The following is a 25,179-nucleotide window of genomic DNA, read 5'->3' on the forward strand; positions in this document are numbered from 1 at the left end:
TTTCTTTTCTTTTCTCTAATACAGAAAGTGCTAAACGTATGCCAAAGCACTATACATCACACAAACTAGAGGAAGTCCACAACACTGGATCAAATACAGTCCAAGTTCATTACCAAAATAACACAGTCTTTGCTCAGGACACGACGGGACACGACGTTTCGGCCGTTCACGGCCGAAACGTCGTGTCCTGAGTTAAATGGTGTTTTAACAAAATAAACACTGTGGAGCAAAGACTGTGTGCGGACTACTCCTTCTCTGTATGTATCTACCTTTTGTCCAGCACCGGTTTCGGCCGTGAACGTTCCGGCCGTTCACGGCCGAAACGTCGTGTCCTGAGTTAAATGGTGTTTTAACAAAATAAACACTGTTGGAGCAAAGACTGTGTGCGGACTACTCCTTCTCTGTATGTATCTACCTTTTGTCCAGCAAAGAACTGGATGTGTGCAAGCCACCTGCTTTCTAAACCCATTACCAAAAGAAACCTAGTGTCTATAGGCTACAGGTAATAGGTAAACGTTCAGAGGAAATAGATTAACATTATTCATCAAACATACCCAGACAATATTGGTGAAGCAAATCTACAGTATAAGCGTAGGTAAAGAGTAGGTTTTAAATGTGCAATGAGTGATGTAACAAAGGGTTTAAAAAGCTCTATTGTTTTTTATATCAATCATTGATATAGACTCTGAAGACACCCGTTACTGAGCAAACACTATTATAGAGTGTGCGTTCAGTAACAGGGGTCTCACTGAAGCTGATAAAATGGATACTCTCTCCTGATTGACACACACTGATTGACACACACACACACACACACACACACACACACACACACACACACACACACACACACACACACACACACACACACACACACACACACACACACACACACACACACACACACACACACACACACACACACACACACACACACACACACACACACACAATATGGCAAAGATCTATGGCTCATGCTTTTTGCCATCTAAACTTAACCCTTAGACTCCCGTTGACGGAATTGACGGATTTAATCAATAAATCCAGACCTACCGTTGACGGAATTGACGGCCTGTCAATCGGGAGCCTAATCGGGACCTTAATGTAGCAAAATTTAGCATTTTTTGGCTAATTTGGCTAACGTCCGATGTAATGTTCCTAAAACCGGCCGAAATCCGCGCGTGCATGGTCGATCACGCACGCGCATGATTGCGCTTGCATCGCTGCGTAAAATGCGATGTTTTGGGCTTGATTAGAGCTTAATCTGACTTAGTTATGAAAAAGACGATGATAGCTTAGCATTCCGGACATCTTTCATTGTGGCACACTAGCAAAGCTACTCCCGGATATTTTGATTCTAACCGGATGTGGTCATCGTTCACTCGCTCCTTTTGGTCAGAATCGGCACAATGGTGACGTTACCGCCACCATCAGGTCTGATTGTCCCAATACTATAGTCTTGCCCCGTCAGAATGAGATATAGTGTGTAAATCGCGGATTTTTCTTTAGGCATTAAAATGATGATTTAAAAATATGAATATATGTCACAAAAGGGCTTTTTGGGGGAGTGGCAGCCCAAGGGTTTGAGCAATCTTCCAAAAATCCCGCAAATCGTTACACAGTATCTCTATAGTCATGTGCTCAAGACAGAGCATCAGAGAATGTCCTATATTTCATATTCCATCCTGATTGGCTAACATTGGCTTTCAAATTTTGCAGGATTGGCCAGTTTGGAACAAAAAGCCTCAAAGTTATAGTGCCACCAACAGGTGGATTTTTGCAAAACACATTTTTGGAACAAAATGCCTCAAATCATCCAATTGCCATCCAAGGCATAAGAAGAAATGGCACCCTTTTCACATTGGCTTATTATAGCGCCACAAGGAGGCCACAACCTGACCTGCCCTGGTGGAGACATGTGCCCCGAGGGGCACTTTTTGCCTTTGTTGCCGTCGGAGAGTGGAATAGTAACAGGATATCATAAGTAACTGACAAAATACTAATGGCATTCTCTCTAAATAGAGAATAACATTATTTTGTGCTAACCTGGGAACAGCGGTTTTGGAACAGCGGTTTTGTCCATTCTGAGTTTACAGTATTCTGCACATTCCATGACATTAAGTGACATTGAATTACTAAGTTAAAATGACTGCAATTTGTTTTTTGACCAAGATAGACTGCTGTATATTAAGCCTATAATTTATACTCTGTGAGGTTGTGACATATGCAGAGGTCTACAAGTTATCAGCACGTTGCAATGTTACATTATTAGCTTGAAGAAATGTCATTTCTAGGCATAGGCCTATGCCATCTTGCAAAAATGATCATACTTGTACATACAGGTCATGTTAGAAAAAGGTATATGGTGATATAACTTGTAATATCACTATTACTTTGGATGCCAACCCATAAGTAATGTAATATTTACTTTACAAATCACACCTGTGTGAACTGAGTGGTGCAACTCCGTGTGGGAGTCCCCGATGGGTCCCTGGAACTTCCAGACCCACAGGAAAGCACCCAGGGTGCCGGCCCGGTTCTGGCGAACCGCCCCATGTATACTAAACGGTCGAGAAATGACAGAGTTACCGTGTGGGGGCCCCCATGGGGTCCCTGTACTGTACTGTACTGTACTGTCACACCCGAAATCAAAAACTCAGCTTCCCATCATGCTGTGCACAGTGTGAAGCTCAACAGCGCCACTTTGTCACCTGTTGGTACTCTAAACACAGGGACAGACAGACAGACAGACAGACAGACAGACAGACAGACAGACAGACAGACAGACACACATTGCTGTTGCTTGGAGTGGCTACACCACTCAAAAAGGATTCATAAGTCATAACTAACTAGTAACGACTAAGACACTTACAGGTCTGTAACTCTGAGACTGTATGGAACCAAATGGACCCTTTAATAAGAGAGCATTATCCCAGACAAATCAAACCAGAATCTTCAAGAGGGAAACCTTGTAACTGGAAAAAAAAAGGTATCGCTCTCCTAATGGTGTTGTGGTTTACGGTTTTGTCTATGGCACTCAAGATGTGCACGCTGGTGCAATACTTTGACATGGCTGGTAAAGTGTACATGGATAGCTGGCGGTCCAGCTGAATGTAGTCATTAGAGAGCCGCTGTGGTTGTGTCTCACTTGCACTGCTATTTTTTTTTTTAGCTTGGGGACTTGGGGAAAACAAATTGCTGCCAAGACAGCTGAGGAGAAGAGGAGGAGGCGGAGGAGGAGGAAGGGGGAGTGAAAGGAGGATGGTTTGAGTAGCTGAGAGAGTGACAAGGCTGCCCATTAAGGGCACCGGTGCATGGGCAGGGTCATCTCTGTGTGTGTGTGTGTGTGTGTGTGTGTGTGTGTGTGTGTGTGTGTGTGTGTGTGTGTGTGTGTGTGTGTGTGTGTGTGTGTGTGTGTGTGTGTGTGTGTGTGTGTGTGTGTGTGTGTTTGTTGACACTTGAAGTGAGTGGCCTATATCATTATATTGATCTGTGACTACACTCCTCACACCCAAGGAGCAGATTTGCTTGAGGGTCAACAGTAGAAATGAATCTAATAGAGCAGTATAACAATAGCATAAGTCAGTGGCTATACTCTAATACTTTGCCAATGCAACGCTGATAGCGTGTCATCTACCCGCAAATACGTTGTTGGTTGGTTATGTTGATGTCATGATCATTTGGTCTATTACTTATGCTCTTCGCCCCCAACAATGGGGCATAAGGCATCGATAATGTTCCTCCACATATCACAGTCTTTGGCAACCAGTTGTGCCGTGCCCCATGAGAGACCACATTTGGTCTATGGAATAGAATGAATCTCTGATGGAATAGAATAGGTTAGAATCAATCTATTTTTTGGAGGGAGGCTAGCCCATGCAATGCATGCATGGCTTTTGAAAATTACGTCATATGACAGCCAAGTCTATGGACTTTTTAATGTTTGTTTAGGGCAGATGACATTCGGCGGATGACATTTGGCAAATGACGCAAGAAGGCGCATGCAGCGACTGTTCTTTCTGAGGCGCCTTAAAAAGTTTGGCCTAAGTACAAAAGGACTAGTGAACTTTTATCGCTGTATAATTGAAAGTGTCTGTATCACAGTGTGGTACGGTAACACGACCGCTCAGGACTGCAACAGGTTGCAGAGGACCGTCAAAACAGCAGCTAAAATCATCGGTAGCACAGAACTACCCAGTCTCCACAACATCTACACCACTCGTTGTATGAAAAAAAGCCCACAACATCATCAAAGACACCAGCCATCCCGCAAATACCCTGTTCAAACAACTCCCTTCCAAAAAACGCTACCAGAGCATCAAATCTCGCACCACCCGTCTCAGTTTCTTCCCCCAGGCAGTCAGGCTGCTGAACAGCTGACCTTGAACTGCATGTATTGCACTGTATTGTCACTTCACTTGCACTTTTTTTTGTGTTTTTGTCTTTTTCTTTGCACTACTGTATAGATGTTTGTCTACGTCCTGTGTATGTAAGACTGAGAATGCTCTGAGCAAAACAATTTATTGTATTTATACTCTGTATCTATACATATGACAAATAAACCTGAACCTGAACCTGAAATGGTCTGGCCATGCCGTGAATTGAACCAGAATAGAATAGAATGCAAAAAGCAGAATGGGAGGCAGGAATGTGACATGGACTGGTGATGACTCCTGAGCTCAGATTTGACATTACATATACAGTAGAGAGGGTTGAATTTCCCTTTCTGGAGCTGGAAGACACTGCAACAAATGAACTGAGAAGCCTCCATGTATGTATTCTCCCTCTCACTGTTTCTACTCCACTAACCACCGTTCTCTGCTCGCACAAAGAACATAGGCAACAGCAGTAAAATCTGCATTGTAAGTCAATGGTTAACCCATTTTGAGATCACCTGAGATCAGATTCTAAAAATGTCTTCTACATCCTGACAGTTTTCTGAAAAAGCTATGTTTCTATGTCAGTGGTTCTTCGATTTTTCAAAAATAGCAGATCTACAAGCTCGTATCGCGCCACCGAGTGGCGCGATACGAGCTTGTAGATCTGATATTTTTCAATAGCTAAAGCATAACATAATGCTAACACCAAAAGGGGTTCCCGCCCAAAATGGGTTAATTGTAGTGATTCTAAAAAAAATGACATTGGAGGAACGTGCTTAAAGCGAGCACAAACATTTGCATGCCAAAGGTAGGTTTTGGTGATTTGGGGGGTTTCTCAGCTTCTATCCCTCAGCTTGTGAGGAGAGAAAAATACAGAGTTTCTTCTTTGCCACTGAGGATTTCCAGGAGCCGTCATTGCAGCTCCGAGACAGCTCTGAATTTATCTGCAGGCTGTCAGTGGAATTAATACAGATAAGGGGGAGAAATATGACAAAAGTTAGAAATTCTGGAGTCGAAAGAGAAGCTCTCTCTCTCACTGCCTCGTTGTATTAAAGAGGAAGGCCAAAAGGGAGAAAATATATCTCTAGTGGTTTAAATTCAGAGTCTTACAGTTAGACGATGCCCAAAGCAAATTGTATCTCGGCTCTGTCCAAACCTTAATGGGCACCTAAAGCACTTTTATTTTTTTTTACGTTTAATACAGTAGAATGAAAGCCCCAGAAAGTGTTTGTCATTATATGTTTCCCACCTACGACTAATTCTCTTGTAACAGAATATGTGCAGCTAAATACCTTTTGTCTTCGTCTCTGTCATTTTAACAACTCATGGCTCTTCTAGGACAGGTTTAATGGCATTCATAAAATGTCTACCAAGTAGAGGGGCAATGGCCTACCCCTTTTCTTTTTTTTTAAATTATATATAACTTTGTTTATTGTTTTTTTCACAGAAGCATTATCAAAATACTGGAGTTGAAAAATAATAAATGGTGGCATTAACAGCTTCTCATAATAAACCCCACAAGTATAACGTACAAGAATAAATACATTGAATTTTCACCCCAAAGAAAAAGGACAACAGAAAGTTGTCAGTACAGTTTTACACAGTACAAGGTGTCCCTAATCCAGTGAGTGTGAGAAGGGGAAGTGGGCGATTTCCAGTTGATCAAGATTAGTCTCCTAGCTAACAGAGCCAAAAGCCAAAACATGGCCTACCCCTTTTCAAACGGCAAATGAATGTTTATTTCCACAAAGCAATAATCTTTATTTTGCTGCCTGAAATTGCTCTGGTGTTAAAACTTCATCCCAGAAAACCAAGCCAGGTTGTCGGCACAAGAAAGCCATCTTGCAATATGTACACAGTATTTATCTTTCTGTGAGAATACCCCAAGTCTGACCTGATCATCCCATCCGCTTACTGGAATATGTGATGAACACACAGCTCACGGAAATGAGTGTATTGTCAAAGTTGGTGTACGTTTGTTTAAACAGTAAATCCAAACATTTGGGCTGAGTTTCATGATGGTCATGCACATACTCACTTATACACTTAGTAAGACTCAGGAAATTGAGCCTGAGTTGGGTCTACTTGGACTATTTTTTCCTTTAAAAGGGATTGTGACATTAACATTTTTTTTTAGGTTTTCTGAGCTCAATTGCAACCAAAAAAACCTGAACTTAACACAATCAGTGCCGGAAGTCCTTCAAAATAGGAGCTCTGGGGTGCCGGAACAACATGGCCGGAAAGCCATGACCAGGAAACAATCTACTAAAAAAAGTTCACTTTACATAGCTTGTGATCGTTTTAGTTTATACGATATATGATCCAAAAAGCGTTCATATTTTGCGGGAGAGACGGATGAGGAGCAGAAATGAAGCGCCAGTATATCGATCCGTTCAACATCACGGAAAGCGCCCTAGATTAGGAGAGACGAGTCATTCTTTCCGCCGCGCTAACGGCTAACTCAATGATAAGCTAACATGGGGACAGAGCGGAGCATACGGTAGCCGAGAGGTGAACTGACAAATAAAAAAAAGGGAAAAATTCAGAATATTCCTATCTCGCCCCGTATCATTGAGGATGCGCTAGGACGTCCTCACACGTCTTTAGGACGCGTCGATTGGGACCCCTAGGACGTGCTGACTGATTTGCCTGTGGAGTGTGAGGTAAGAGTCCACAAATCCCATATAGGTAGGTAGGTAGGTAGGTACTTTATTCATCCCCGAGGGGAAATTAAGGTGTTACAGCAACTCTCATAGAGACATCAATAAAAACACATTATAGTAATAGAAAACATCTAAAATAGGCATCTAAGCATAGTCAACCTACAATATTAAAAAATGACAATTGACAGACCAAACACTACTAAAGAGTCCGATGGCTTGCATCCCACTTCCCTCATCCTAAACAACCTGATCAGCCTGATCAAGCCAACCAGATGTGGAGTTGTACAGTCTTATTGCTGTAGGCAGAAAAGATCTCCTATAGCGCTCCTTCTTGCAACTTAGGTGTTTCAGTCTGTTGGGAATTTGCCAGCAGATGTCACTGTTTTGCCTGTTTTCATTGCAGCTCAAAAGGCATCACAGACGCAGAGAAAATTCCAGACCACAGAAATTCCACTGAATGTTCAAAGTTCAGTTTTTTGGGGTGTAATGGAGGTCATAAAACCTAAAATAAAAACTAAAACTAAAACTAAATGAAAATGAATGAAACCTTTAAATACCAAAGCTGAGCTTTTTTTCTCTATTTTTGGCAAATGTTTCCACTGAATAGGGTTCTGGGGTTCAAGCAATTAAGGCTTTAAAACGGCGTTCAAAATATCTAACATTTATGCGAATATCATAACAAAATGGGAGTTCACTATGACATAATGTAAAGTATGTGCGGGGGGGTCCTCTAAGAGCACTAACCCTCTATTTAGAACAAGTGCTATCTAATAGATGGCAAGACTTATGATCCAGTTTGTATGCTTCAAGGGCCCTATGGTGACTTAGTCAGCAGATAGGTAATTGCATTGACTTTGATGTCACTGCGACCTCAGTCTTTGCAGCAATCCTCCCATAAATACGTGACGACAGACACATTTTTGGCATGGCTTCAAATCGTGGAATGGCAGCTCGTTCCATGGGCCTCCTAACTCCAAGTCTGACAGGTGCCAGTCTGAATTTTGTCGACGTATCTGGATGGAGCTCTACAGTGCCAACTCCTATACTGTGAAGTCACAGCCACAGTGCTGCCGCCGCAGTACTTTCTCCAAATGCTCTGCCCTGGAAACAATGAACCAGCTCATCGGGTCTGGCAGCAACATAATCCAATATCTGGGTGGGATTGCTACTGTAATCTCTGCAGTGTTGAGCTAAGCTGACATGACATCACTTTCAAGTTCTCATTGTCGACAATAATTACTCCTCTGCCCACAAGTCCATCTGATAGTCCTTTGTATTAGCCATTTGGGTCATCCGACATAGGCAGTTCATTTTGGAAAGGGGGGGGGGGAAATCGGATGAAAGACCTTTTCTGTTTCTTTTATTTAATTTAATACAACTGGCTGTGTGCTCAGAATAGTTTAACCCATTTTGAGCGGGAACCCCTTTTGGTGGTTACATACATTATGTTATAATTTAGCTATTGAAAAATAGCAAATCTACAAGCTCATAGCGCGCCACCGAGTGGCGCGCTATGAACTTGTAGGTCTGCTATTTTTGAAAAATCGTTAAAATGTGCATCAAATCTTTCAGAAAATTGTCATGATTTAGAAAACTTCGACGTCAGGCCTGAATGGGTTAACCAGACTACCCCCCCCCCCCCCCCAAAAAAAAGAAGACATTTCTTAATCCTTAATATTATATATCTCTGCTCTCAGATGGCATGTTCGAAGGAGGAAGGATTGCCAGAAAAATCTATCAAATCAAATCCTATTAAAGCGCAATAAACAAGGACAAACTAATCCATCCATCCATACCATGTATGGTACTGCCAACCCTCTCTTCCCAAGACACTGACTACGCTGATGTTATTAACCAGTTACCAATCTATCTATCTCTCTCTCTCTCTCTCTCTCTCTCTCTCTCTGTGTATTTACCGAAGGCAAGGTCGTTACAGATGCAGCTGTGAGATTTCATGTTTATTCATCTGTCTTATGAATTTGCCATGTGGCTCCGCTTAATGTCTCTTCATGTAAAATTGTATACAATGATTAGCTCCATCATTCTACTGGATGGAAATGGCTGGAGGGCCTATGCAGACAAAAAAAATCTGCATAGGCCTTCAGTACTTTTACTTGAGTAGGTGCATACAGTACTGCATAGGCATAGGTGCCAGTTTGGCCCATTTCCATCATTATGATTTCTAATCATGAACAGGTGCAAACCATTTCCCCCACTAGCTTTTACCAATCTATTTAATACAGAATCCTGAGTGCAATTTATGTTTGCTGAATCAAGATAATCCACAGGTGTTTGTCACTCACGCATGCAGCTACTGTACCAGCAGCAAAATACAACCTAAGGGAATTATTCCAGTAAACTCAGTATAGTAGTTTCAAACTATTTATATCTATACATCTATAAATGGTAACTGGTGCATTTATATAGCGCCTTTATCCAAGGCGCTTTTACATAGATTGTGAAAACATTCACCCATTCACACACACAGATTGCGGCGGAAGCCATGCAAGGTACCAACCAGCACATCGGGAGCAATTTGGGGTTCAGTGTCTTGCCCAAGGACACTTCGACATGTAGACAGGAGGAGCCGGGATTCGAACCACCGACCCATGGATCATTGGATTGGACCTGCTCTACCTCTTGAGCCACAGTCGCCCCTCATCTATACTCTCCCGAAGGATGACTTTACCTTAACCCATTCTGGGAGGGAACCCCTTTTGGTGTTAGCATTATGTTGTGCTTTAGCTATTAAAAAATAGCAGATCTACAAGCTCATAGCGCGCCACCGAGTGGCGCGCTACAAGCTTGTAGGTCTGCTATTTTTGAAAAATCGAAGAACGACTGACATAGAAACATAGCTTTTTCAGAAAACTGTCAGGATGTAGAAGACATTTTTTAAATATGATCTCAAGTCAAAATGGGTTAAAGGGACATTTCACCACTGGAAGAAACTGCAGTCACTCAAGGTTAATAGTATTTGTAGTAGATAACAGTAGCACAATTTGAAATTTGCACCCTATATGTCCAGAAAAATAATAGTTTGTGTGTTTGACTAGGGTTTGACTGGATTGCTGAATTCCTACAATGCCCATAATGCTTTGGTGCATTGCTGATGGGGGCCCGCACTACACAGCCAAGTACATGTTGGGGTCCTTGGCATTAAAATGTTTGAGAACCACTCGAGTAGATGGAGCCGCACACACAGGTCTTTACCTTAACAGCTTATAGCCTTCAGTTGGATCACCGGGAGCTATATTATTCAATTCTGACCTCATCTTCTGGAACCAATGACTCAGCAGCACTGCTATACAGCAAAGTGATCCTTCAATGGGATAATGTCATAGTTGACATACAGCGAGTGAAGTCCCTCCCTTATAGTAAATCCATCTGCTATTGCATTAAGTTAATGGACTACATTAGTTAGGAACTTATTATACACATGAAACTTGAGTTATGGTTAATGAGTATGAAGTAAGGAAAAAAACACTTGGTAGGAAACAGTGTAAGCTATCCTAAGATAGCGCATTATGGTTATTTATGGGGTGGGGGGATAGTACGTACAGTTTGGTAAATGTCACAACATTAAATAGGAAATGATCATAGATCATTGGGATTTACTGTACATCATTAATTCTGTCAGGATGTGTTCACTTAACACTCAGTAATGACTAATCAACCTGACCTCTACACCAAAATCGGTCAAAAACAGCCGATCTACAAGATTGGCTATTTTTCGCCCTACAAGATCGGCTATTTTCGACCCCACAATCGGAACGTGTGGGGAGGGGACGATGCCCGCGCGCCGAATATGGCGTTTTATTTATTTTTTTGTTCTATTTGTAGCCTATTCCCGGCCAAAATTCCCAGTTAGACATGCTTTGGCTAGGCAAAAATGGCGCAGTCGCCGTTCAATCAATCTTAATCTTATTAAACATTGGGACTGGTTTCATGTAATAAATTCCCAACAGATCTCCAAACCTGTTGTTTTGGGGAGCACTGGTTTCAGTTAATTCAACCTCCTCGTGTGTGTTGGCTAGTGAAGTGCACCCTAGGAGACATTTATACTTCAAAGCACAACAGTATTGCACACATAAAACTGCTGATATACAAGCTCTGCTCACATCGCATCACAGATGCGACTGTTGTGAGCGTAAAGGTCTGCGTGCGCGACACCATCGCGGGACAAAGCATAAATTATACTTGATGGGCTGCAGGTGCGCGTTCAGCCATGCACAAACAGGCTCTGCTGCCGTGATCATGAGCACACCTACCGTTCTTATGACAGCGAATGTAGGTGTGGTTTCGAGGACAACTGCTTTGAATTGCTATTATTGTTCACACACAACAGAAACCAATGGATTATATATTTCAAGAGTGAGAGATCACAATAAAAATACTTTTTTTTACATGCGAGTGCATGCTAGTGCTTATCAGTGTGACGTTGTCTGTTAAGGCGTCTATAGTCTTTCATATAGGGGAAACAGAGTTGTTGCAGACGTCCAAGTGGAAAAAAACATACAAACAAAATAATGTTATAATTGGCCCTCAATAATGCTCTTCATATGGTACCATTTTTGTCTACTCAGAAGAGGGGCTGAGGACAGTTATGAAACCCACCTGTCAGTGACATCATCCACATTCCTGGAAAGTTACTTGTAAGAGTATAAATACTCTTACAAGTAAAAGGCCTGTATTCAAACTTTTACTTGAGTAAAAGTACAAAAGTGTTGGCATAAAAATATACTTAAATACCAAAGTAAAGGGTCTTTGAAAAAAAGACGATCTGTGAGAATTGCATTGTAGAGTGGCTATTTTCAAATAAAACATGGCTTGATTGGTTCACTTGAATGTATGTTTTGTAATAGTGTAATCATCTAAATCTAGAAAGAAAATGTAACTTAAGTTTTCAAATAATTAGAAGTAAAAAGTACAATATTTGCTTCCGAGGTGCAGTCGAGTAGAATAAATTATTGGAAAAATGCAAATGCTCAAGTAAAGTAAAGGTTCCAACCCATTTTGGGCGGGAACTTCTTTTGGTGTTAGCATCATGTTATGCTTTAGCTATTGAAAAATAGCAGATCTACAAGCTCATAGCGCGCCACTGAGCTTGTAGGTCTGCTATTTTTGAAGAATCGTGAAAAGTGACATGAAAGTGTTTGAGAACGACTGACATAGAAAAATAGCTTTTTCAAGAAAACATTCAGGATTTAGAAGACATTTGCAGAATCGTTCCCAGGTCAAAATGGATTAACATTGTAGGCTGCAGTAATAGGTTAGATGTACTTTGTTACTAGCCTGGCGCAGCCAGCCCTAATGCATACAGCACAATGGTATATTAGTATCGCAACGCAAGGCTACTTTGTTACTGTCCATGTTTCCCTCCCCGTTCATTATACAGAATGTTCCCACAACATGCTACACACACGCAGGGACGTGCAGAGCGTGTTAGAGCAGGGGTTCTCAACGTTTTTGGCCGGGGACCCCCGGAAATGCTTTGGCAATGTCTCGGGACCCCCGCCCCGCCCCCTCCCGACCCCCAATATAAATAGACTGCTACAATAACCTTAAACCATTTTGGGCGGGAACCCCTTTTGGTGTTTTAAGCATTATGTTATAATTTAGCTATTGAAAAATAGCAGATCTACAATAGCACGCCACCGAGTGGCGCGCTACGAGCTTGTAGGTCTGCTATTTTTGAAAAATCGTGAAAAAAAAACAATCTTTTTTTTTTTTTTTTTGAAAATAATTTGGCGACCCCCTAAAATAATTTGGCGACCCCCCCGAGGGGTCGCGACCCACGGGTTGAGAACCCCTGTGTTAGAGGGGCAGGGGCTGAAATCCCATACCACTTTTGGACATAGCATTATATCTACAAGCTCACAACGCGTCGCAGAGAGCTTGTAGATCAGCTATATTCGGGGCGCAACCCAGCACTCTTTAGCTCAGGGTTCCCCAATTAATTTTCCTCAAGGGCCATATTTTGACTAGGGTACCAGGCTGGGGGCCGAGTCCGCACGCACAAGGTCGAGGTCTTTCAGGGCAACATTTGAAAAGGATGCCCAGTTTGACATGCATAGGCTACTGACCCCCATTTAATGCTATTTATATCTGGGACCGCAAATGGCCTGCGGGCCGCCTATTGGGGAACCCTGCTTTAGCTAGTGGAGATGCGGTGTACGACATCGATTTCTAAACAAATTTGTTCAACGCAAAATACTGTGTTCAAGTTCAGGAGACTTCAGGGGGAAAAAGCAATTCTTCTGAATGCTGCCTTCCGGCATGGCATGGAAAGGAGTGGAATTTGCATTTCTTACACCATAGTCAATGCTGCATTCATGGTCTGGAGAGGGCAGTGGTTTTACAGACGGGTAAAAGGGCAGGGGCTGAAGCCCCCTTTGATGTCTATGTGTGCACGTCCCTGCACACAGGTCATATTGCACATCAAGACATACAATGTCACATAATTAGATCTTTCATTGTGTGGCCCATGGTTTCACACAATACATCACCTTGGCACTTAAATTGCCTTTTGCTTTGGTGATGGCATTTATCCACCTAATTGAATGTGAATACTCTGCTTTGCAGAGTCCATTAAAGCAGTGCTTCTCAAAGGGGGGGTCCGGGCCTCCAGGGGGACCACCCATGGGGGTCTTTGAGGGGGTTCCAGGCCAGCTCCCCAGTGAAATTTCTTAATATAGCGGCACAATCATGCCCGCGAGAAGATATCTACAGTAGGAGGTGCTGAACGTTCAGCAGGGGGTGCGTGCGCTAGAGCGCGCCGTAATATGCGCGTGCACGCGGATTTATAGAACTCAAAATGTGAGGCGCTAGCCCTTACAACGACTGGCTTAGTGTGTTCCGCCCCTGACATCGTGTGGCTGGCCAGGTCTATGGACTTTTTAGGACGCATTTTGTTCCGTACAAACTTTCAGGCCAAGTTAATGGCAAATAACGTCACGTGATGCCTTTGTGTGACGTCATGTAGGTCAATATAAATACAAGGCACCTCTCACTTTTAGAATACACAATACATTATTATGTGATTTGATTTTGTCTATATCACCCAGCCCTAATGAAGAGATACTATCTTAAAATCAGTAGTTCACTGCATGGTATATGGTACATGGCCAGAACACTTTTTACTTAACAACACAATGATGTAGACTACATTAGGCTGTTCAAATTACCTAATGGAAAATTACGCTGCTTCACTCAATACATTTTGAAAGTATTGTTAAGTAAATAGGAGATGGGAGAATGCAGGCATTCAAAGGAACACCCCTGTGCCTCCAGTGCTTTGTGTATTTTTCTTGCCATTAATTCCAACCAGGAGCTAATCTATTTGTGTATGCTGCTTCAGAGGTGAAAATCTCTGTGAAATGCACTTCTCTCATGTTGTCAGCAGGGGCGACTGTGGCTCAAGAGGTAGAGCAGGTCGTCCAATGATCCATGGGTCGGCGGTTGGATTCCCGGCTCCTCCTGTCTACATGTCGAAGTGTCCTTGGGCAAGACACTGAACCCCAAATTGCTCCCGATGTGCTGGTTGGTACCTTGCATGGCTTTCGCTGCAATCGGTGTATGAATGTGTGTGTGAATGGGTGAATGTAATGCACAATCTATGTAAAGCGTCTTGGATAAAGGCGCTATAAAAATGCACCATTTACCATTTACCATTTGTCGACGCCTATCCCTCCAACGCGTTCAAAATACAGTATGAACTTCATACTGTATGCAGTGGATTAATGTTGTTTTCGCTTAAATCGAATACTCAAAATCAAACGTAAGTTTAAGTGTGTAAGGGAATTAAGTTGGAATTGATAGTAATATTACAGCACTCAATTAAAATAAAACAATTTTAATGGTGGGCAATTAACACATTTAATTCCACAATAGCCTATTGTACTGTATGCTACTGCTGATTGTTATTACTTCAGCAGAGTCTGCAATTTAGGTTTATAGCCACCATGATTCAATTAGGGAATAAATAGTCTTTCGGCTCTCGACATTATGATCCCATAAGAAAAGGTATCTGCGTCTGTATCTGTCTAAGTAAGGACAGGCCCCGTTGTTATTGTTTACTTGTGTCTTTGGCGAACAATTCATTTCATTAGTTATTTCCGTGGAGGTATAATCAGAACTGGAGTCTGCACCAAAACATAGCCGCCCATTAATTTCAATGAAACTTGCTCTCCCAGCATGATATACCAAAATGCTGGGAGAGCAACCCTCGACACCCTCCTTCCAGTTGTTGGGCCTATAGACGAATCCATGGAGATGTAGCTAATCAGTGTCGAGGTGTAAAGCTGCGCTTAATGGTACACCTCAGTAATGGCTGCGCCCAGGGCACCCCTCCGTGGATTCATCTATAGCAGGGGTTCTCCACGTTTTTGGCTGGGGACCCCCGGAAATGCTTTGGCCATGTCTCGCGACCCCCGCCCTGCCCCCAATACAAACTGACTGCAAAAATAACCTGGTAAATAATAGAGAATATCATAAATGAATACTGAAACCAGATATAATCATTAAGGAAAGTTTATGCATGTACTATGTGTACTATGTAAACTCTTCATTTCCACAGTTGCAAAAATAAAATAAAGAAATTATATATATATATATATATATATATATATATATTTAAAATAATTTTAATAGTTTTTTTTAACTATTTGGCGACCCCCCAAGGGGTCGCGACCCGCGGGTTGAGAACCCCTGATCTATAGAGCAGGCGCATCATTGTCCTTTATGCATCGTAACGTGAGCATTCTGTTCCAGGACGGGCGAGCTACTGTACCACTGTTGAGGGAGGGTCAGCTACAGTAGGGGCTGTGTGTATCAGGTGCATGTGTTTGGTCCGACGCGGAAGCCTCGGGCGAGTCTTAACCGGCCACGGAATTGTCTTCACCGGCAACGCATGCCGGCGCCATGGATGAGTTTTAACCGGCTTGTCTACATACAGTACTGTACGTGCCAACATGACAACTACAGTAGCTGTTTTAGATGCGAGTATCCATGTTTCTCCTCCCTGCCTTTGGCGGCTGTGGCTCAGGAGGTAGAGCAGGTCGTCCAATGATCCCTGGGTCAGCGGTTCGAATCCCGGCTCCTCCTGTCCACATGTCGAAGTGTCCTTGGGCAAGACACTGAACCCTACATTGCCTCCAATGAGTCGGTCGGTGTGAGCTCGCCACCATTGGTGTGTGAATGTGGGAAGTGAGGACGCTGGCGTCGACTGTTCGCCGCTTCACCTCCCAACGTATGAATGAATGAACCATTGTAAAGCGATTTGAGCACTTGGAAAAGCGCTATAAAAATGCAATTCATTATTATTATTTTGAGCTCTCCTGGACAACTGCTGGGGTGAGCAATCAGGAGCTCCTGCTGAATCACTGCTATACATGCTGATATACAATATAATAAGTCTGCATTTAAGAAAATACAGACATACAGTACAACTGTCATTATGAATATAGCAAAGACAATTTAGGCAGGTTACGGGTAGGCTACTAATACTATCCAGTATGTGTTCATACTGTAGAACAACAGTGTTGTTTATAGAATCAACAGATCATACATACTCCAGCTGTGGGAGAACATGAGGCCTGTAGATCAATCAAGCAATGGATTTGGGAGATTGGCGCTGTGCAATAAAGCGACATTCTTACAGTATGTAGGACTAGTAGCAAGTTTGTGCTATTGCCATTGAGAATGCATTGGACATTTAAGTTAAATAACTCCGAAACTACAAATCATTTCAAAGTAAAAGGTTCCAGCATGTGCCATAGAGCTGCCATTGAGCCCCATTGTGAATTTCTCAAATTTGAAAGCACTATATTTCTAAAACTATGAAACATTTCAAAGATTTATTTTCAGGCAAACATGTCCACCGTAAGATGAACCTAAATAGGTTTGAATGGGGTTTCTAGGTGTACTGTATGTCTGCCTATTCCCACAGGATACCAAAATGGGAAATCGCCAGTTGATTACTGGCTTTACATGGCAGTGCTGTGGGAATGGGGCTTAGGTCAGAGTCACTTATTGTTGGCATCGGCTGAGCAACAAGGGCATCTATGCCCTTTACAATGTGCTAGCCCCTGGGGGATGGATCGCTGAGGTGTAGCGCCACGCCATCAACTCCCAAGTATTTACTGCACTTATCCAAGCTGTGCTGCTCTTGCGCTCGCCGAGTTGCTCTGGATTAAACTCAGAACCTTGCGATTCAAAGGCTTGTGCTCTACACTACAGACTGGACTGATCAAATGACTATAATAAGATATCCGTCACGGAGTTGACGTCTGCTCATTTTGAAAGTTGAAAATGAAAACATTGAAATGATGTGGATCGCTGGATCCATGTAGAATCAGTGTGGCTCCAATGTGAATATCAGACTTCATGTGACCAGCCTGTGAAATCAGTCATCAGTATTGTCTGTTGTCTGTGACTGGCGCATATCTCTGATTTATGACCCCAAATTTGGGCAAGGTTTCGCTGCAATCACAGCCCCATTAGCCTGGGGTCCACCTATGCTTTCTATATGGTATAGGCAGCTCCCAGCAGGATCCGCCGGGAGAATCTAGACGCAGCTGCGCGACATGAGCCCCATTGACTTCCATTAATATCAAGGTACTTTGTGAAGCACCCCGACATAAATACCTAAAACAGATCTAGAAATACACCACAAGGTCGCTTCTTTCTAGTCAAGCAATATGCTTGATGCATGACGTACATTACATGCCCCCATGGGAGTGAGCCAAGCATGGCTGCCTTAATTGTTTTTTTGTTTTGTTTTTTAACCCATTTTGACCCGAGATCAGATTCTAAAAACGTCTTCTACATCCTGACAGTTTTCTGAAAAAGCTATGTTTCTATGTCAGTCGTTCTTCGATTTTTCAAAAATAGCAGACCTACCGAGTGGCGCGCTATGAGCTTGTAGATCTGCTATTTTTCAATAGCTAAAGCATAACACAATGCTAACACCAAAAGGGGTTCCCGCCCAGAATGGGATATGATGATGATGATGATGATGATGATAAGCCTCAGGTACAATAGTTTGATATTTCCCACTTGGCAACACTGGGCTGAATTGTGTTATACCTCCAGGCATCCGAACATCCCCACCCTGCTGCCGGAAGCTCCCTGTATGAGAGTTTTGTCCAGAATCTTTTTGAGCCAACATCGTTTCGCACCATGGGCTGACATGAAAAGCCAAGTGTTTTCAAAATTGCTTGCTGCTAAAAAAAAACTAAAAAAAAACTGAAAAGAATGTTTTCACAAAGAGGAGCAGAATTAGTCAGAAGTAGACTACTCTCTGATTCAGGAGATACAGCTCATGGAGAAACTGACATCGCCTGAGACTGCAGGAGGAACAAATGGAGGACAAGTGGTCCAAATGGACAATATTTAATTACCTGATCATGAACAATGAGGGCATGGGGGAATGAGGAATATGAATATGTAAAGTAATAGGCAAGGTTTGATACGCATTTTCTTTTTTCTTTTTCATGTTTGTTTGTGCTGTGTTTGTCTTTTGCCATTGTTTGTTTGTTAAAAAAATTAATAAAAATCTAAGTGATAAAAAAATAAAATAAGTAGGCTACTCTCAGAGCTGGTAGGGGAATGATGAGTTATACCTGTAAAAGGCCGTCATTTTAGTTCCATGCATTGACAGAGCAATAATAGCTCTTTGGTAACAGTCTATACTTATGCAGGGAGAAATGTATCAAGGTAGCTCGAGCTGCCTCTTCAAGACTCTGATGTATACCATATTACCGTTTTATTTCTCTCCCTTTCTGGGGCTCAGCAGCCTGCAGCACTATAGAAGCCTCTCAACATGCAATTCCAGAGGTTGAGGTTGATTGGATAATTGTGTAAATGATATGTAGCAGTTTTTGTATAGGAAATGGCCCTGCACACTATTTAGGCAAAGGAATATTATCAAAACCCTGTTTGATGCTCATTGTCACATAACTCACAAAATCATCTGTATAGGCCTGACTAAGTTGACTAATGTGTATCTGGAATAGGCATGGCCTATATAGAGTTATTTTCTCATGATCAAAAGGAATACAGGGGTAAAAGTTTTTGATTGTACTCTGTTTCAACAGTTACAGGACAAAACACAACGCCGCCTGGTACAGTGCCACCATATGGGTAGATTTGAAGAATTTGGGGTGGACTATCTACTTTGGCACACTGGGAGTGTGCATGCAAAATTGTCAGAGATTAGCTGTCCACTAATCTCTCAAGACAGATTTGTCTGACACCACTGCCTTAAACATGTATTGTTGTTGTTAGTAGGAATAAACACAGAAGCACCCAGGAGGAAGTGGACTCAGCGCATAACGTTGGATGGCTGGCGTAGTTGGCCACTGGCTCGCGGGTTCAAATCCCGAGCTCGACGGCCTTCGCTGTGTGTCAATTCCCATCTCTCTCCCCATTTCCTGTCAGCCTACTGCCCACCCCCCCCTAAAGAAAAAAAAAGAAAGAAAAAAAAAAACATGACCTCCTGGGCTGGCAGACTGGTGGAGATAATTAGATAATTATCTTGGCGAACAGAGGAGGAAGTGTGAGAGACAATTGTGTGAGCAGGTCCAAGGACATGCATGTCACATTAATGTACAGCGTTGCACGTACAGTAATAGAAACACTTAACTTGTGCATTGATGTCCTTAAGTTTCCCCATAAAGTCAATTAATCCAAACTGCTGCTGTTTTTAATTGTGAATTCTTAATGCGATGGCCTAGCGGTGGAAAGTAATTATGTAGCCAGCAGCGTCTACCTTGCTGTCCCAGCATTATAAATATACTAGCTGCTGGCTTCACAATTGGTTCTCCCTGTGCTGGGTATGATACCAACTGAGTCCACCACACACACAGATGCACGCATGCACACACAAGCTCACATGTGCAAGCGCATACATTTCCGCACAGCAAGGAGGCCTGCAACGGCAGCCAAATCGCCCATCAGAACTTCAACGAATGAGGCTTCTTCTATACCCAGACATTAACCCGAATACATCCACAGTTTTCTCAGGCTGACAGTTCAATTAGACTAATCCTGCATGCATGCAAAAGGCCCCCAACCCCCACCTTCTCCTCTCTGAACCGACGCGTGGGAGACACGAACGCCATATCCCTGCACTCCGTCCCCGCTCTATGTCACAAGTGGAAGAGGGTTCTCTCTGCATGGCGAAGGCGATAGCGCAGAGAAGGTTCTACTTTCAGAGAGAGAGAGAGATCTCACGGAGAGGCGTGTGCATTTCACTGAGAGGGAAAAATGGTGGGATGCCGTGGGCGGTATAGGCAATGACGACAGAAGAGAGATGACTTGCTGTGATCTCCTCGTGGTGTCTATCCACATGGCCTTGGCACAAGTGAGACATTGGGAGACAAATGCTAGCTGTTGCTAAAACAAACAAAGCCTTTGGCTTTCTTGCAGAGATGGTGACCATTATTCAGGTTAGAGGTCACAGTGCAGTCAAGCGTAGATCTGAAACAATAATGTGTCACTAGTCACGCTTAACATGTTACCAGCCCAGCCTGCCTCTTGGGAAATGATTATATGTCAGCTGCTAATTTTCTTTTGTTCTGACTTCACCACAATAATGATCGCTGGTTAATTCTCCTGCTTGCTTGTGAAATGGCATTGTCATTTCGAAAGAGACAAGTCTGCTATACCAGGAGAAAGTGTTCATCTGTTGGAATGTTGTTGTTATGCAAGTCAGTGATATATTATCCTACAGATATATTGCTGCTGTGCAGACATAAGATGCCACCGAACAATGACACCGTTTAAGTCTATTTTTCATATTGACACATTTTGGAATGCAGCTGGTGGAGGTGGACGACAGAGTAAGCGTCTACACTAACAAAATATGGCATTTATTTGTAATGATTGAGGGATACATTTAAGTATTTAGTTACCTGTATAACATAAATGCCTGCAGATGTGGCTGTGATGCTAACAAAGGCTAACAACTAACAAGCAATGTCCTGGAGAAAGAGAACCCACCTTGAAACCGAAGGTCGAAGTGCCCATTAGCAGGGCACTGGGAACGGGACGGGAGTTACGTTGTATGTACTTCCTTCATAAACTGTCTTTTTTCTACCAATCACAACGTTTCTGCACAGCATTATGTAACTTACTTACACTTAGACACTTTCAGTAGCCATTATCCAGCCCATACTGTATGTTGGTGCCTTCACTGCCTTGCATGGTTGCCGTTCGCTCGACTCCGCACTTTGGATAAAAGCTTTAGAAATGGGGACCGTTTAATAATGTCTGAGGGGCAGCGTTGCCATGTCTAGGTACAGACAGAAGGCCAGTGATAAAAGGTATTCGGTGGGAATAAACTGTCTGACACAGAATGTTGCACAGATTGTCAGAAGCAAAAACAACTTCTCTTGTTCCTTTTCCCCCATCACTTGTCACTCTATTCTCTCAAGTGACCACAATGCACATAGCACTATAGCGAGGAGTCCCCCCACAATGGTAAATGGTAAATGGTGCATTTATATAGCGCCTTTATCCAAGGCGTTTTACATAGATTGTGCATTACATTCACCCATTCACACACACACATTCATACACCGATTGCTGCGGAAGCCATGCAAGGTACCAACCAGCACACCGGGAGCAATTTGGGGTTCAGTGTCTTGCCCAAGGACACTTCGACATGTAGACAGGAGGAGCCGGGATTCGAACCACCGACCCATGGATCATTGGACGACCTGCTCTACCTCTTGAGCCACAGTCGCCCCGCACCCATCACACCCACCCACCCCCATCTCTACCTCCCTGGCTGGTGGTGTACTCTTCCCCTAGGCAGTACAGCAGGACATCTAGCTGGTGGTGTACTCTTCCCCTAGGCAGTACAGCAGGACATCTAGCTGGTGGTGTACTCTTCCCCTAGGCAGTACAGCAGGACATCTAGCTGGTGGTGTACTCTTCCCCTAGGCAGTACAGCAGGACATCTAGCTGGTGGTGTACTCTTCCCCTAGGCAGTACAGCAGGACATCTGGCTGGTGGTGTACTCTTCCCCTAGGCAGTACAGCAGGACATCTAGCTGGTGGTGTACTCTTCCCCTAGGCAGTACAGCAGGACATCTAGCTGGTGGTGTACTCTTCCCCTAGGCAGTACAGCAGGACATCTAGCTGGTGGTGTACTCTTCCCCTAGGCAGTACAGCAGGACATCTAGCTGGTGGTGTACTCTTCCCCTAGGCAGTACAGCAGGGTGGTGTACTCTTCCCCTAGGCAGTACAGCAGGGTGGTGTACTCTTCCCCTAGGCAGTACAGCAGGGTGGTGTACTCTTCCACTAGGCAGTACAGCAGGACTACCTCCTTGGCTGGTGGTGTACTCTTCCCCTAGGCAGTACAGCAGGACATCTAGGTGGTGTACTCTTCCCCTAGGCAGTACAGCAGGACATCTAGGTGGTGTACTCTTCCCCTAGGCAGTACAGCAGGACATCTAGGTGGTGTACTCTTCCCCTAGGCAGTACAGCAGGGTGGTGTACTCTTCCCCTAGGCAGTACAGCAGGGTGGTGTACTCTTCCCCTAGGCAGTACAGCAGGGTGGTGTACTCTTCCCCTAGGCAGTACAGCAGGACATCTAGGCCACCAGTGGGAATACAGTAGTTCATCTCGTCTAGTTAAATGCTCTTGTATGGCCCAGGGCAGCAGCAGCAAACCATCCTCTCTTTTCTTCTATACTACAGTATACTTGCCGTCTTCAGCCCATTATTATATTAATACTGTACCTCACAGGACAGTGCAGAAGAAAGCTCCAGTTCAAGGCAGGAGTATTTAGGCCTGTTTAGTATTGCAAAGCTGTACTAAATGCTGGAAAGGAATCGTTTTGCTGTCTGTGTATATAGTGGTAGTCTAAATCTCGATTCTCACCGTTAACACTTTGAGTTTTAAATAAAGCTACCCTGTAATGGAAGGTGCTCTGTATGACTCGTATTGCAAGTGGGGCCCCAGATCCACAAAAGGTTGGAAACCACTGATCAACTTAATGTGTTCAAAAACAAAACCCAGAGCTTCCCTTTAACACAATTTATCCAAGGTTTTGGAAAAAAGGAACGAGGATAGGCCTACCACTTTATTCCTCGCCAGATGCCCTTATCCGAAAATAAATGCCTCACATCAGTGAATCACACATTTATCACAGCCCACATGTCCCAAAACAAAGGAATCCCACTGCGAATACCATACACTCATTAGCATGCACCTAATAAGAAACCACCTTTCGTGTCAGCGTACATCCATCACACCGTAGATAAACCGTAGGAACACAGGGAGAGGTGCCACTAAATGTCTTTTAAATGACACGGCAATTTCCGCCCCTTCTATTCTTTCATGTGGGAACCCCCTGCCTGGCCAAGAAAATGGAATCTGCCACCAGCTGTGTTGAGGGCCACGCGTTCCTTCCTGTGGCATTCCGTAGAGAGGATGTGCTTTGGCGTTAACATCCAACAGATAAGCAGTGATTGGCCTATGATAGCCTTTGTGACAAAGTCAAGAACAGCTCGATGGTGTTGTCACAGTGATCCTTTCAAGTAGACTACATTCTGTCCTCTGGTCGTCAAACAAAAATAAATAATAACTAGAAAAAAGGCTCCTCAGAGCACATGTCTCCACCAAGTCAGGTAGGTTACTGTGGCCTCCTGGTGGCGCTCTAACAGGCCAATGTGAAAAGGGTGAAATATGTTTTTAGGCCTTTCACGGCAATCGGACGCTGCAGTCATGATTTGAGGCATTTTGTTCCAAAACAAAAACGTTTTTGGACAGACGGACGGGGTGCAAAACATACTCTCTCGCCCTGCCTTCGGCTTGGTGGAGACAATGATGGACGCTGAAACCCATGTCTACACTTAACACACACAGGAAGGCAAAGTGAAGATGCACACACACAGGAGACACAGCGTGCAAGCAAGCACATGCATGCTATAGCAGCAGTCTTCCATCTTCATCTGTAATTAGCATACTGTACAATAAGAAATACATAAACAGACTCATTGCTATGCCTGCAACACCTCAAGACTGGGTGTAATTTGCTGAAAGTTGCACTGTTGAGCAGCCAATTGAAATGAATTTAGAAATTTAACTTGAAAGTGAATTCACATTATTCTAGTTCATCAATGAAATACACTCATCAAATACACTGCTTACGTCACACTGGGTGTGTTTTCTTTTACTTTATAGGCTACCTAAGATTAACCTAGTGTAAACATAAAAAAAAGAAACATCCCCCTCACTGCATCATCAACATCAAACCTAAAGTAATTTGAGCTCCAAATTCCTAATGCCACTAATATAACCTACAATAGGTCTGGTGTCTCTAACCGAACCAGCTACAGTATAAGCTACAGTATATATAATTTCTGACCTGACCAAAATTATGTTGAATGTAAAAGGGTTTGATGGCTAATTTATGGTTCTCAAAGTGGGGTCCGGGCAGGGGCCCCCAGCAGTCCTTTAGGAGGGTCCGGATGAGCTAAAAGATTGATAGTTGCGAACCAAATGGACCCTTAGAATGGACCCCAATTTCTTTTTGTGTTGACAAAGCTTCTCTTTGTCTCTCCGTTTCAAACGGGAGTCAACACCCAAATACCAAAATAACCAAACTAAATAACCAAATAACCTGAAACAGTGTTATGTCCTTTTGAACCTGGACAAAATATTTCCAAAAAGATAATTACCATTTACCACACATTTATATTATAACCCACCTTTGTTGAATACTCCATTCTGATTAGTGATTCAGGGCCTTCTCCATTCTTACTTCTCCATCAGACCAGCGTTCCACTGTTGGTATACAGTAGGACAGACAGTGGGAGCTTGTGAGCTAATAAAAGGATTCTAGATCAATATCCTGTGTAAAAATATTGATTCTGTTCATAAGTAGCTCTATAATAAATGGGATAATGTACAGCAAGGAGGATATTTGGAGTTTATTGTCCAATAATGGCCAGCTCACTGTACGATATCGCTTGAGTCAGTGGTTCTCAAACTTTTTCAATTTCATGGAGCCCCATATCCCCGAGTGTATGTTCTGTTGCACACTTCAATGAAGGAATGAGTCCATATCAGTGTGGTTTCATTTTACAATTTTACTGAACATCACAGAACTGCAACAAGACAGTT

General features: G+C 43.2%; 1 long non-coding RNA gene across 1 annotated transcript in view; it reads right to left on the minus strand.

Moving 5' to 3' along the window:
- LOC306914199 overlaps positions 1 to 24,835 on the minus strand; it is an 81,726-nt gene extending 56,891 nt beyond the window's left edge. The window contains exon 1 of the long non-coding RNA XR_013788668.1: positions 24,765 to 24,835. This is a non-coding gene — a long non-coding RNA (uncharacterized lncRNA). The remainder of the gene's footprint in view (positions 1 to 24,764) is intronic.
- Positions 24,836 to 25,179: the final 344 nt, after the last annotated feature.

The sequence above is a fragment of the Electrona antarctica genome (genome assembly GCF_951216825.1).
Source record: "Electrona antarctica genome assembly, chromosome: 21".
Lineage (NCBI taxonomy): Eukaryota > Metazoa > Chordata > Actinopteri > Myctophiformes > Myctophidae > Electrona > Electrona antarctica.